The sequence below is a fragment of the Cervus canadensis genome, chromosome 10 (genome assembly GCF_019320065.1).
Source record: "Cervus canadensis isolate Bull #8, Minnesota chromosome 10, ASM1932006v1, whole genome shotgun sequence".
NCBI lineage: Eukaryota > Metazoa > Chordata > Mammalia > Artiodactyla > Cervidae > Cervus > Cervus canadensis.
In genome coordinates, this window is record NC_057395.1 from 46,417,311 (window position 1) to 46,433,469 (window position 16,159).

Below are 16,159 nucleotides of genomic sequence, written 5' to 3' on the forward strand. Positions count from 1 at the left end.
TCCTTGTCCCCTGAACTAGCTGGCGGACTCCTAACCACTGGACCACCAGGGAAGTCCTCCCCGGTGACTTTTGAACTGACTGTGTGTTCTTCATTGACTAAGGACCAGATGAAGCAATGGGGTAGCGTTTAGAGGGTTCCCTCATTTGAGCTCAGTTTCATCCAGCATCCAGCTCTTTGCATCCCCATGGACTGTAGCCCACCAGGTTCCTCTTTCCATGGGATTCTCCAGACAAGAATACTGGAGTGGGTTGGTGTTTCCTCTTCCAGAGGGTCTTCCTGACCCAGGGATTGAACCTGTATCTCTTACATCTCCTGCATGGGCAGGCGGATTCTTTACCACTGTGGCACCTGGGAAGCCAGCGCTAGGTTAAAAAGCAAACAAATCTTTGGCCATTAAAACATAGTTATTACAGTGAGATTCTCTCATTGTGAATGGCACATAAGAATAGAAATGGGTAACATAGCAGATGTATACCCAAAGTACTTCATATTTGTACTTAATCAGGACAGAATTCACTGAATGGAAATGTAGAGAGAATTGGGCAGGTTGATTAAACTGTATAGTGAGTAAACTGTATAAATTAATAAATTGTTATCTCTCTCTCAGATTCAACTTTTGTGTTAGTTGAATGAACATATACAGCTTCATTATATAATTTTACTGTATAAATTTTAATTATGAAGTAAAATACATAATTATAATTTTTATATACCACCAAGGAAGTAATGGTCATTGCATTTAATAATATTAAACCTTATGTTCATTTTTCATCTTTTCTTAATTTATTACTCTATTATACCCATAGCATAGACTGTTAACAAAATTTAGAAATAAATTTAGCTTCACAATTCTATGACCCTTTCATGCATCTCCTTTTTAGTACTGTGCTACTAGAGAAAGGTGGAATACCAGGGAGATCCCAGAAAAATGATGATCATCAGATTGAAGAGGAAACGCTGAAGCTTCCATAATAATAAAAAAAATCTATAAAACTATACTGCATTCTTATGAATTTTGAGATGTACTTTGATTTCCTATTTTCAATCATATTCCCAAAGGCTTCTCTTTCATGTGTTCAATCAAGTTAAAAATTTATGAAAACATTTCCTCTTATTCTTATTCACCAGGCTTTCCCCTAATGATCTGGTACTTTCTGATGTGTGTGAATGTATAATAGTAATTGAATGAAAATTTAAAAGTGGAGACAAAGCATTACTTTTTATAATTTGTATATGCCAAATAACAAGCTCAGTCACAAAATGAATTTGGTATCTCACTAATAATTTGATTGCTTTGACCTTTCCTTTTCAATATTATGTGGACAAAATTTTTAAAAAATATTGGTAATGCATTGAGGTTAACTCTCTTTAGACATGTTTTTCCTGTCTGATTCTGGTCTGCTGTCTTATGTTACACATTTTCTGAATTTACATTCCTACCCAAGTCTGTACTACCATACTCTGAAAAGATATATTTTTCTTCAAATAATCCCTCTTCCAGAACTACCAGCTTACCCTGGAATTACTTTTGTCTTCAGCAAAACTACTGAACCAATTAAAAAATAACTGCATGAGAAACAGATGTCAGGTTAGAATCAGAGATGATCTTGTTTTGTCCTTGACAGATTTTTTTTTTCTTTCTGAGTCAAAAGAAATATTCTATCTTTTAACTAATGAACAGCAGCTATCTTGCAGATTTTTCATCTTCAGTAACTGGGTTAAAATAGCATCTTAATACACATGTCATATTCTTCATAAAGTTTTCTCAAGTTTCTCAAGGAATGATAGAGATGCACTTTGAATTTTAATAAATATTGGTTGAACACCCTTGGTAGGTAGGATTTCTTATTGAAATTGAATCTGTGAAATGTGTATTCTCTGTGTGTGCCCATGAAAAATTAGATTCTAATAGTTGTAGGTGTTTACAAAAAACAGCATTTTATAAGTACTTTATTTATGACGCTTCGATACTGTTTCTCTCTCCACTACTAGACATGAGTTTTGTGGTCCAAAACCACTTTATAATGATGAACACAATTTCTGTCATTGAGTAGTATTAACAAATATTTGATGATTCAACAAAATTAGTGGATCTTTACACTAGTTATTTTTCTTACTAAATGGCCTGGAAGCTCTAAACTTTCTGAAAAATTGCCGTAATGCATCTTACATGCCTTGTCATCAGACCCCTTTTAAATTATCTTTCACTTTGAGCCCCACTGCACCCTTTATTTCATTCAGTCTCCTATTTCTTTGTTTTTTCAAAAGCTAAGCTGATAATGAACATGACAGTGTAAGATAGGAATGGCTACGTCTTGGGTAATTCTTTGAATTTGATTGTTATTTGGATTTCAGGATTTGGTGAACATGACATTGGAGAAAGAGGAAAGAGACAGGTTTAGCCAGACTTTGACATGCATTTAGAGGAGCTGACAGTTCTGAGTGCCTGTCCCTGCTTAGTCTTGGCTAGAATGGTAACTGTTTTGGAGAGGAGCCTGTTATTTGTTGGCTCATCCATTCATGGGAAACCACTGACTCTACCAGAAATATGTGAAAAACTACTTTGGGAATATTTTCTTCTTTAATCTAGGTGTGATTAATATCAGCATGTTCCTCTTTGGCAAACAGTTATTTAAACTGATCACTCACTTAAACAGCATGGCCCTCTTCTTCTCAGACCATTGCGTTTTCTCCAGCAGATGCATAGAGGCTATGGCTTAGCAACCAGGATGGCTCAGGGCACTGGTGGCCTGACCATGAACATGGCAAGCTGCAGGTGAGCCCACGGCAGGCCCTTAGGAAGAACTCAGAGATGGAGCTGCAGTCTCCACTGGAAATGTGTACCAGGGAGCCTAAGTATCTGGTGTCCAGAGGAAGAATGGTTGCTAAGATGACCACATTCCTAAAAAAAAGATTGAAAAACTCTTACAACTCCAAGTTGATTAATCTCAGTTCCATCCACGTGAAACTGATGAAAACCAAAATAAGGGTTAGGCTTACTGAGGAGAAGACAAACCCTATTGGCGGTTAAAGTCAAAATGTCTTCCATAACAGAATATCTTGTAAATGAATCAAAACTGGGGGGAGCTTACATACACACACAGTCAAAAGAAAGGACATAAGTTCCTTATATCTTTATGTAATTTATTTTGATCTTCAGATAAAACCTCTTACCTTGATATTCTCCACAGTACATATGTCTTACTTTGTACACAGTAGGTGCTTAGTAACTATTTTATCTTTAAGCTTGTTATGTGAAAGCTCATATTTTAAGATGATTTGAGAGGAGTATATGCTTGAGGGGAAGGTTGTTATAGACTTAGTGCCAAGTGCATCAGTTGTGCCGAAGGAACAGGCGGAGATATAGAAAAAGTGAGGCTCCTCTCTGGTTAGGATATGAAGAAAAGAATTTTCTAGGAGATGGTGAATCAATGAGTTAAATATATTTAACAAATTATCTGATGTAGGAGTGTTCTTCTAGTTCAGATTCTGTCACCATCAGTCTTTTAAACTCAGTGAGAAAGTCTAATTCACTGGTGTGTGAATGTTGTCATTTAGAAAGTCAGAGTTAGCAAGCTGTGCGGTGGTCCTAGCCTCGTTCCCCTGATGACTAGACACAGCCCGCGGGAATCTGGAATTCCATCGCATCTGTAACATCTTACCAGCTAACTTTCTCTTTCCTTGATCATTTTAGAATTGTTCTTAGAGGCTGCTCTCCCCCACCCTCTCCTGTCCTCTCGTGGGCTTGGGCTTGTTTGGGCAAGGGGATCTGAGCCTCAGGCAAGGGGATGTCACCTGCTGGCATTGGAGCACATCTGAACATATCTCACCCCTGGGAGCTCCCTGCTAGGCACGCCCTCCAGGAACAGAGCCGCCTCTTATGCAGGGTGTGATTTTGAGGGCTTATTCCCTGGCTCTTATGAAGAGCATAGACTGTGAGCAAAAATTGAAGAGTGAGACCCTTCGAAATGTCAGGGCACAAGTAACTGATTTGGAACCCTTCAGATGACTACAACATGAAGGGGAGAAACTTTTCCCCACTAGTTGGTCAGCAATCAACATGTTATTTAGCTTTGCCAGATCTCTCATGTTTTGCCAAAGAGCAGCATCAGCTAAAGGGAGAAGATGCCTCTGTGCTCATGAATGAGTTGCCTCCCGAGGCCCTCAGAAGGTGAAGGTGCCGGAAGTCCCATATGAGCCAGGAGGAGCAAGACTGTGGACTTCAGGCTCCTGTTATGAAGTCCCTGAAAGGACCCCGGGGTCAGATAAAACACATGTGTTGTGTTCATGTTATTTCCATCCCTCCCATTAACTCTCAAGGCCTAGAATGATGTTCTTTGTATATGGCAGATGATCAGTAATTTAAAAAATTCTAGACCATTCCTTCTAACTCTGATTATAAATACATTGATAGCTTTACTCTGAAAGATAAAGCTATCAGGAGCTAGTTTTTCTTGCCAGAATGAGTAGAAAAAAAAAAAAAAAAAAGGCCCATACCTTTGATGTGGTCAGGTAGAGGGAAGGTTCTTGGAACAACCACTCTGAATTGTGGTCTTAGAGCTACATGAGTCATTTGTTTGTCTTCCACACTATCAGGAAATCGGTCCAATGTGCTACTGCTTCAGGGGAGAAGGCCCACAGTTCTTAGAATGATGAGATCTAGTGTTTCAAAATAGAAGCACGTTTTCTTACTCTTCAAACACACATATCAAGTCTGGATACAGAGTACTGTGTGTACAGAGAGTTCTCCTCTTGATTATACAAATAAATAGGTAGATGGATAGCAGATGATTACGGCCTTGATGGGAAGGGGAGCAGATGTCAGGATGGAGTGGACAGAGTGTCTTCAGTGTAAGTAGGAAAAATCAGGTCTCTTTTGTCTGGAAAGAGGCGAAGGCTGAGGTGAAGATATGATCAAAGTTCATAAATTTCGTGAAAGCCTCTGCTGACGTTATCAGGGACCCGTTAACCCAATTCCAGGACTTCTGAACCACAGGGGAGTCTTTGAAGTTTCAGCAGGGTAGTTTTAGGGTAGAGAAAAAGAAGTACTTTGGTACAGGGAGAAGAAAATTAATGGAAGTTTTGTGAAGTGACAGGGTGAAAATGCTATGTAAACATTTCCAGGGGGAGTAATAGCTCCAAATAAGGTTGACCGAGGGAAGCTTGGGGGAGGGGGCGTGCGAAACTAAGTTTATAGAGAGCAGCCATATTCTTCAAGACTTTCTCTTAGCTTCACTTTCTGAATCATAATATACATGGAGAGAAGATTACTTATTTTAAGATGCTCATAGTCATTAATGGGTTTTCATGTACAGAGATTGAAGGTGGGAGGAGAACGGGACGACAGAGGATGAGATGGCTGGATGGCATCACCGACTCGATGGACATGAGTTTGAATAAACTGCGGGAGTTGGTGATGGACAAGGAAGCCTGGCTTGGTGCAGTCCATGGGGTCCAAAAGAGTTGGACACGACTGAGCAAGTGAACTGAACTGAACTGTACAGAGTTAGTGTAAAAGTACTGACAGCCCTCCGTCATGCCCAACTGGACTGAGATGTCTGGAACTCCTCCTCCTGAAAGAGAACAGTACTGTCCAATAGGGGTCAGTGAGATTTCTGTTTCCATAGAAAACATGTGTCTTCTGACCTTCAGTTGTAACTCCTCGGACACTGACACGGTCAAACCTTCCCCTCCTCCTCAGGGAAGGGGACAGACAAATTCCTGTTTCCACTACATTTTCTCTTGAGGGAGGCATTCATTTCCGCTTGGTTTTCCTTTTGTATTGTAATTCAGTTGCCTGGAAATGAAGGCTTCTTAACAACTGGTTCTTTCTGCACTTGGCCTTTGCATCCTGACTGAGATGATTTCTGCAGAAATCCTCTTTCCTCCTTCTTTGTCATCCATCTGAATTGAAGGAGCATCAGTGAAGCTCCATGCAGAGTAGGGTGAGGTGTGGGGGAGGCTCTGCCCTCCAGTGCAGAGCCTGGGAAGTCACAGGGTAAGCTTCCTGGGCTACCACAGACCCAGCTCAGAAGGGCTCCCTGCTGGCATTCATAACCGTCTCTGTACACGAGGTCCCACGTGTTCAAGTCGTCCTGGGTCCTGCCGATGGTGTGCCTGGTCCTGGAGAAACAGGCTTGATCCCAGTTTTACAAATGGAGAAAGCGGTGCTCACAACAGGAGAGCAAGTGTCTCCTCGAGGGACAGAGCTCAAGAGCAGCTGAGACAAGCACCAAATCTGAGGCTCCCGACTTCAGACCCTTTTCCCCTCGTGCTCAGTCACCATCACCGTGCCCCCTGAGAACGCAGCTGTGGCCGCAGGGTTACTGCTGTGGGAAGGGAGCCTGGGTTGGGGAGGACAGTTTTCAGGTCAACCACTTTATTCTTCTATTAAAGACTCACTTCTTCCCAATGACCTTGGACTGGCCTCAGCCTGATGGATAGGCATGGATGGCTGAGTGGTGGGGTGGGGGCATGAGAAGTGAACGAACAAGGCTTGCACACTTTCCTTGAAGACATCGGCATCCTCTGAAATGAGACGTCCCCTGTGAAGAGGTGTTTTATGTTGGGTGGTGATGTCCCCCCGGCCTGGGCCCGCTGCCTTTGTCCCCTGGCCTCGCCCCCGCCGGTGCTGAACTGGGGACTGCGACCCTGCCGTGATGTCACTGTTCAGGCAGCCGCAGCGCATGGCCCTGTCATCAGAAGCAGAACAATGATGCCATTTTCCTCTCAGGCTAGAAGATCTTTTTTTTTTTTAAAAGAAAAATGAAGTGCTTGAGGCCTCGCCTGATTTTTGCTGCGGTTTCTCCTCCCCCGGTGGTGTCTGGTTTGTTCCAGCCCTGCAGAGGTGTCGCTGGGCGCTTACAGGGACGCCTGCACCCATGGGTGGGACGCCTGCACCCATGGGTAAGATGCCAGATGCTGCCCAAGGCTGCTGCGCTCTTGGACGCTGGTTTTCAAGGCGTCTGTCTGTGAGGCATCACTTATCTACCTGTGGCTTTTGTTCATGCGAATGAAAACAATGATCTTTTCTGATGATTCTTTAGCTAAAGACAGAAACACTGAAGCCTTGGGGGGACATGGGTTATTGGTGCAACTGAAAAATGTGTGCAGTTAAGTGTCCTGGCAGAACAAAAGGAGAAATTGTTTTTGCCTGGGAAGAAAATGGGGCTTGCTTTCAGACTTCCTCTGTTCAGCGTGTGGCTGACATCACAACGTGGTGTGCGTGGCCTCCACAGCAGTTCCTGAAGCCACCCCTGTCCGTCCGCCCATCACTGGTACGTGTTCGGGGGTGGGGAGCAGAGAGGAGGACCCGTTGCTCCATGGCTTGTGACATGAACTCAGTGTTCCACTCTTACCAGCTTGACCTAGAATAGTTCCTTAACAAAGGGGCCCCACAGACTACACAACTCGCCTTGGCCCTTAGTGCTTTCCTGCCATCTCTAATGCTCACCACTGAATTCTCAAAATTCCTTCCCATGACTCTAGGAGATCACTTTGTTCTCTACTTAAAATTTGAAAATGTATGTTTCTATGCATAAGCATATGTGCATGTATGTGTGTGTTTAAAGAGGGACGTCTGAATCAGAAAAAACTTTCACTGTTTAATTTTTTCACAAAGTTATATCTAATTTTGAATCAGATATAAAATAATAGAAAAGCTCCTGAATCAATTTCACACCCATTCATAGGTGTGTTTGTTCCGTGTGTTCCAGTAATTTAATATCCGTCACCTTCATCTAGAACATGATATTTTTAGATGACATTTCAGTTTATTTAATTAGCACTTGATACAGTTGGATGATCCTTATTCTTTAGAAGTGCTGCATCGGAATGGGGGTCTTTTGCTAGTATTATTAATATCACATCTCTGACCTCTTGTACCTGTAAGCTCACTGTTCTAGAAATTATAAAATTTGATAAATTTACTTTAGAAGGGTTCCTTTAAAATTTTTTTAAATCTTGTGTATCGAGTCATTGATAATGCAGTGTCCGTTTCAGCTGATCAGTTATTTTTTCTGGCTCCTGATCATAAGGGACACTGGACTTGGAGCCCGCATAATAATGAGTAGTTACATATATGGGCTTCCCTGGTATCTCAGCTGGTAAGGAATCTGCCTGCATGCAGGAGACCTGGGTTCGATCCCTGGGTTGGGAAGGTCCCCTGGAGAAGGGAAAGGCTACCCTCTCCAGTATTCTGGCCTGGAGAATTCCAGGGACTGTATAGTCCATGGGGTCACAAAGAGTCGAACATGACTGAGCACTTTCACATTCACTTATATAATTAGAAGACAGAGGGCAACTGGAGAGTGAACGTTCCCATAGCATCTGTTTGAGTGCTGGCCATATGAGATGGACTGAGGAGCTTGAGACTGATCCTCCTCTTCATGTTTATCCAGCGGCTCTAGGGGCAGCTTTGCAGCACCCCAGAATGGGGTCAGCAAACTTTTTCTGCCCAACACCAGCTTGTAGACAGTTTTGGCTCTATGAACTCTGATATCTCTGTTACAGCTGCTCATCTCTGCGGTTGCCGCACAAAAGTGCCCTGGGCTGTATGGAAAGTGTGTTCCAGTAGAAAAGTAATGCAGGCAGGGAGGCAGGCCTGGCCCACGGGCTGTGACTTGTAGACCCTTGGCCCACAGACACCCTTCACATCCACTGTGGCTCACCCTCGGCAGACAGGCTGGCTCTATACCGGCCAGACACAGGGAAGGCGCCTCTTCACGCTCCGTCCCAGCATCAGAGAAGGACCTTAAAGGAGGTCCATGCAGGAAGTAAATGGATAATAAGGCTCAGTGATAGTCCTTGCTGAGCCATGTGTGTCTTGTGAGGGATGGAGTCAGAGGGCTTGAGGAGGACGCATGCAGATGTGCTCCGGTTTGACTGAAAACAAAGAATGGAGCCCTGAGTTTGTGGGCAGCAGCGGGGGCGGGGCTGCAGAGGCCTCTAAGTGTCTTGGTCCACAGGTGGGTCCGTTTCCATCTGCAGCTTCCTTCTCTTGCATTGTCCGTCTCCTGGTGCTTTCATTCCCAGTAGGTTAGAGTTCCAGAGGTTCCAGGACTTCTCTGTGCTTTCAGGGACATGAATATAGGCTGATGTGTTAGTGAGGGTTCTCCAGAAAAAGAGTCTTTAGTGTGTGTGTGTGTGTGTGTGTGTGTGTGTGTGTATGGAGGGAAGGAGATATTTAATACAGGGATTGTCTTACATAGTTATAGTTACAGAGGCCCGTCTATCACCTGCAAGCTGGAGAACCAGGGAGGGCCTTGGCGTTACTCAGTCTGAGACCAAAGGCGGGAGAACCAGAAGCACCAAGGTCTGAGGGTAGGAGGAAAGGCACGTCCCCAGCTCAGGCACTGTGTGTCCTTCCTGTTGTTCTGTTCAGGCCTCGGTGGCCTGGGTAGTGCCCATTCGATCTAATGAAGGGGGGTCTGATTCACATGCTACTCTCTCCCAGCAACTCCTCACGGGCCCACCCAGAAATCAAGTTTTATCAACTATCTGGGCAGCCTTTAGCCCAGTCAGCTTGACAACGTACAACCAACCACCACAGTACATCGTTATATATGTATGTATGTGTATATGTGTGTATGTAACACTGAAATGTATATATATGTATATGTTTTTATATACATAAAGAATAGCAAACTAAGGAGATTGTTTTTTCCTGTGGTGAGATCACTTTCCAGTTACTATGAAGAATGTGCTAATACATTACATAATTGATATCCTCCAGCACAGAGAAACTAACTCAGTAGGATACCTATGCCAACCAAGCTCTAGTATATGGAAATACTTCCTGTGGAGTTTTGTGGGGGCCTCTCCTAGGACATCACACTGTGTGTTAGAGCTACATTTCCTAAAGGTGTGGGTGCTGAAGACCATACTCAAAATAACAATGACAGAAGTCCATGATCCGAAAATGTGAGAAAGCCTGGGTTTAGCACAGTTAAGCAGATTTCCTTTCTGCAGGGAGTCTCTGAGCCTTAGTATACTAAAGATGGCTTAGTCTCCCCCCAGAGATAATAACTGGGGGCTTCCCACTGCTGATAAAATGGACCTGTCTGTCATGGGACTGTGTCTGTTTGGGGAATACATGTTCAGATTCCTGGTGGTAGAGTGTTTTGAATACAGGTGGCACCCAGGCCATGTCCCGTTGAGGACAGCTCTGTGTCGCTTTCCTGTGTGTGGACGCCCTGAATCGGGAGTGTTCACTATGAACTGCCCAGTTTTCAGCTTGATGCATATAAGGACTCTTCATGATGCTGCACTGACTAGATATGCAAACGGATGAATTAGCTCCATTTCATTGGAATCCGGACAGTCGACATTCCTCAACAACGTCAAGTCTCGGCTAGTTCTGATGCCAGTGACATCTAGAACCAGCTTCACGCTTATGTATTTATTATTAATTTTGAAAATCCTCTTTGAGCAGGTAATACTTTAATTTTGGCATTTATATTTCATTCAGTCTTCTAATATCTTGAAATATTATTATTTCTCAAGGACATAAACAGCTTTCTGGTCTCTCCTCTGCAGAGTTTTGGGTGGAGATAATGGAGATTAATTATTGATATTATTTGTATTTTATCCTTGTCTGCATACTGGGTGGTGTCTTCACGTTTTATCTATGCGTGGTGTGTTGGGAAGCACACTTCTGATCATGGTCACCTACCAGATACTTCCCTTTCAGATCCAGGCTTCTCTCCAGCACAGGGAGTGTCCGCCACACTCTGTGAACACCTCTGTCCTCTGACATCCTGTGTGTCAGCTACTGGACACCTGCAGCCTCGGATTCCCCTGTAGTTCATGGCAACCTCTCAGTTCATGCTTGTTGCAGGTAATTGGATGCTTGTACTGGTGGAAGTTCCACTTACAAGAGCTAGATTTTTTTGTTGTTGGATGTTTCTAAAAATGCAGTTCTACAGTTCAATTGAGTATAGCTGGGGATGAGTTTTCTGGTTTAGTATTTCTCAAACTTGGGTTATATACATATGCGTTTAAAGAAAAATGAGTTCTCATGGACTCACAGTGTTGATTTAAACAGCTTATAGTATTATAAAAGTATATACAAGCTCTAATCCTAGGTATAAATACTTTATACTTATAAATCCAGTAAAACAAGAACATATACATTTATACATAAATACAAGATTTAAAACCAATAAAATTCAAATTAACATAACTTAATATGGCAAATTCAGTTTTGCTGTTAAGAAACTTCCATTTCAGATGTAAGTATGATTTAAGTTTGTCCACCAGAGCTGCTGGTGTATGCCTCAAGTCTCCCACCGCTTTTCTGTATTTAAACTTCTCGAGCCTTTTAGCCCCTGGGTCATTCCAGTATTGTCAGATGGTCTTGATCTCACCTGGGGGAAGCAGCGTTTAGGCATTAAGTATACTTCTGCAGTTGAAGCATTATGCCACAGCAATAATTATTACCCCATTTGGGTATCAAGTTCAGCACAGTGTACACTCAAAAACCCAGAAGCCATATTTAGTCATAGGTGCTTTGAGACGACCACATGAGACACTTATTAACACTGTCAACAAGACGAAATCAAAAGTCTTCAAAATTCATACTATTAAAATAATTTACTGAAAACACACACTAGTTTGAAAATTATTGTTGAAGTTGGAGGTCTTTGCATTCTTCCCAAGCACAGTTTTGCCAAAGCAGATTTTAGAGTGTAAAATCTTCAACTTAAAATAAGATGAACAATTCAGTTAGTCAGAGCACACTACTCCTTGGACACGATGATTAACTAAGGTATTTCTGTGGTTGTTTTAATATATATTCAGCACTCACCAAGTCTGTCAACAAAGAATGATTTTATAGTATTTCCATTGAATGACATTTTAGACAAATTTTCTAAGTAATCAGTTTTTGCTTATCATCTATGACAAAAAGTCAATTCTGTCGACCTTGCAAGGTGGCTGTGAGTCAGATAAACATTAAATGAGACCATGTATGCAGAACACTTGGTACTCCACTCAGCGCCCAGTCAGGAGCCCAGCAGCCAGTTTCTCTGCGTCTTCTACCAGGATTGTGACTGCTCTCATCACCACACCACTGGGTCCTTCTTCTATAACAGTTCCTTCCTGATCCTGCAGGGTTAACTTACCCCATGCCACTGCCTCTATTCTGTGAACTGTTGACACCAACAGGATCCTTTTCAAGAGATCCTTCTCTTACCAAGGAAGGAGAGAGCTCTGGGACCCAGGAGCTCCAGGTGGCCTCCGTGCTGAAGAGCAAGTCCTTGAGGAAGTCAACTCATTGCTCTAGAAGTGAGTACTCCTGTCCTTAGGGTTAGGAGGATTTCTTGTTGTTGCTAATGTATACTCAGAACTTGACAGAACTTGGCAGGGGAGACATTATGGATAAGTGCAAAGCATCATTCTGCATATCTCGTTGAGCTCTCCTTACTTCAGTGCTTACTACATGGCAGGGAAAAAGGAATAGCACACCCCAAATGACTGCCAGCCATCTTGGGGGATATGTTTGTGGGTGAACTCAACCTTCAGCCAACTCCCAGGCTGGTTTGAAGAGTGTAGAGCTGAAATTATATCTAGGTAGTGAAGTGAAGTAAAAGTCACTCAGTCATGTCCAACTCTTTGGGACCCCTTGGACTGTAGTCCATGGGATTCTCAAGGTCAGAATACTGGAGTGGGTAGGCTTTCCCTTCTCCAGGGGATCTTCCCAAGCCAGAGATCAAACCCAGGTCTCCCACACTGCAGGCAGGTGCTTTTGCCAGCTGAGCCACAAGGGTAGGGTTAGTCTTAAAACATGTCTTAGAGTCCACAGTCTAAAAGTCAACATGTTACTTAATGGGCAACACTGATGTCTTCCCTGCCAGTGTCAGAAACAAGGTGATGAAGCCTGGCAGTAAAATGGGAAGAGAAACCAAACAACGAAGCTAAAGGATCCATAGTGGAGGGAAGACACACACGGGACCAGGGAAGAAAGACTTCCCTGAATATATCCTTTTCTGTAGATTTGATTTTAGTACCCTGTGTATTTTTATATAAGATAGAATTAAACCAAAATCTAAAAAGCAGTACAAAATACTGAAAATATTTTTGTGTATGGTGTTAGAAAGTGTTCTAGTTTCATTCTTTTGCAAGTGGTTGACCAGTTTTCCCAGCACCACTTGTTAAAGAGGTTGTCTTTTTTCCATTGTATATCCTTGCCTCCTTTGTCAAAGATAAGGTGTCCATAGGTTCGTGGATTTATCTCTGGGCTTTCTATTCTGTTCCATTGGTCTATATTTCTGTCTTTGTGCCAGTACCACACTGTCTTGATGACTGTGGCTTTGTAGTAGAGTCTGAAGTCAGGCAGGTTGATTCCTCCAGTTCCATTCTTCTTTTTCAAGATTACTTTGGCTATTCGAGGTTTTTTGTATTTCCATACAAATTGTGAAATTCTTTGGTCTAGTTCTGTGAAAAATACCGTTGGTAGCTTGATAGGGATTGCATTGAATCTATAGATTGCTTTGGGTAGAATAGCCATTTTGACAATATTGATTCTTCCAATCCATGAACACGGTATGTTTCTCCATCTGTTTGTGTCCTCTTTGATTTCTTTCATCAGTGTTTTATAGTTTTCTATGTATAGGTCTTTTGTTTCTTTAGGTAGATATACTCCTAAGTATTTTATTCTTTTTGTTGCAATGGTGAATGGTATTGTTTCTTTAATTTCTCTTTCTGTTTTTTCATTGTTAGTATATAGGAATGCAAGGGATTTCTGTGTGTTAATTTTATATCCTGCAACTTTACTATATTCATTGATTAGTTCTAGTAATTTTCTGGTAGAGTCTTTAGGGTTTTCTATGTAGAGGATCATGTCATCTGCAAACAGTGAGAGTTTCACTTCTTCTTTTCCTATCTGGATTCCTTTTACTTCTTTTTCTGCTCTGATTGCTGTGGCCAAAACTTCCAACACTATGTTGAACAGTAGTGTGAGAGTGGGCACCCTTGTCTTGTTCCTGATTTCAGGGGAAATGCCTTCAATTTTTCACCATTGAGGGTGATGCTTGCTGTGGGTTTGTCATATATAGCTTTATTATGTTGAGGTTTCCTTCTATTCCGCTTTTTGGAGAGTATTTAATCAAGAAATGAGTGGTGAATTTGTCAAAGGCTTTCTCTGCATCTAGAGATTAATATGGTTTTTATCTTTCAATTTGTTAATGTGGTTTATTTAATTGATTTATTTGCGGATGTTGAAGAATCCTGCATTCCTGGGATAAAAGCCCACTTGGTCGGTGTTGGTATGATTTTTTTTGATCATGTTGTTGGATTTCTGTTTGCTAGAATTTTGTTAAGGATTTTTGCATCTATGTTGCATCAGTGATATTGCCTAGTAATAAACTCAAAATGGATTAAGAAATCTAATGTTAAGACCAGAAACATAAAAACCTAGAGGAGAACATAGGCAAAACACTCTCCGACATAAATCACAGCAAGATCCTCTATGACCCACTCCCAGAATATTGGAAATAAAAGCAAAAATAAACAAATGGGACCTAATGAAACTTAAAAGCTTTTGCACTACAAAGGAAACTATAAGCAAGGTGAAAAGATAGCCCTCAGAATGGGAGAAAATATAGCAAATGAAGAAACAGACAAAGGATTAATCTCAAAAATATACAAGCAACTCCTGCACGCTCAATTCCCAGAAAAAATTTAAATGACCCAATCAAAAAATGGGCCAGAGAACTAAACAGAACATTTTCTCCAAAGAAGACATACCAGATGGCAACAAACACATGAAAAGATGCTCAAACATCACTCATTATTAGAGAATGCATCAAAACACACAGTGAGGTACATTACACGCCAAGTCAGGATGGCTGCTAATCCAAAGTCTACAGCAATAAATGCTGGAGAGGCTGTGGGAAAGGAACCCTCCTTACACTGTTGGTGGGAATTGCCAGAACTAGTACAGCCACTATGGAAAACAGTGTGGAGTTCCTTAAAAACTGGAAATAGAAACTGCCATATGACCCGCAATACCACTTCTGGGCATACACACTGAGGAAACCAGATCTAAAAGAGACACGTGCACCCCAATGTTCATCGCAGCACTGTTTATAATAGCCAGGACATGGAAGCAACCTAGATGCCCATCAGCAGATGAATGGATAAGGAAGCTGTGGTACATATACACCATGGAATATTACTCAGCCATTAAAAAGAATTCATTTGAATCAGTTCTAATGAGATGGATGAAACTGGAGCCCATTATACAGAGTGAAGTAAGCCAGAAAGATAAAGAACATTACAGCATACTAACACATATATATGGAATTTAGAAAGATGGTAACGATAACCCTATATGCAAAACAGAAAAAGAGACACAGAAATACAGAACAGACTTTTGAACTCTGTGGGAGAAGGTGAGGGTGGGATGTTTCAAAAGAACAGCATGTATACTATCTATGGTGAAACAGATCACCAGCCCAGGTGGGATGCATGAGACAAGTGCTTGGGCCTGGTGCACTGGGAAGACCCAGAGGAAATCGGGTGGAGAGGGAGATGGGAGGGGGATCGGGATGGGGAATAAGTGTAAATCTATGGCTGATTCATATCAATGTATGACAAAACCCACTGAAATGTTGTGAAGTAATTAGCCTCCAACTAATAAAAAAATTAAAAAAAATAAAAAAAAAAAAAAAGAGTCCTCAAACATAAAATCTATAAAAAGGTTCTGAATGAATTCAATGGTGCTTCAAAAAGTTATATGTATTGAAATTATTCAATATTGATTTTACTTTATCATGAATAGGCATGAATAAAAGTATTTATGAATAAAGGAAGTGAAGTCAACAGTTCAAAAAAAAAAAACAAAAAAAAAACAAAACAAAATACTGAAAATAAACAAAAACTAAGTGACCCTAGCTATATATGAAGGTGGTCACTAACTGGCAAATAAAATACTCTTTTGGATAACTTTAGCCCAATGATTTAACTGTACAATGGCAGTAGTGCTGCTTTGCATGAAAATAGAAGAGGTCTTGAACTCTTCAGTAATCATAGTATCAGTGATAATACTGGTATTTGTGAAAAGTTTTATATAGTCACAGGTAAAATCAATGTTAATGTTTTTAGAAACCAGAATCTTGGTGCAAAGAAAAAAGTTGATACAGATTAAGAAACTAAAA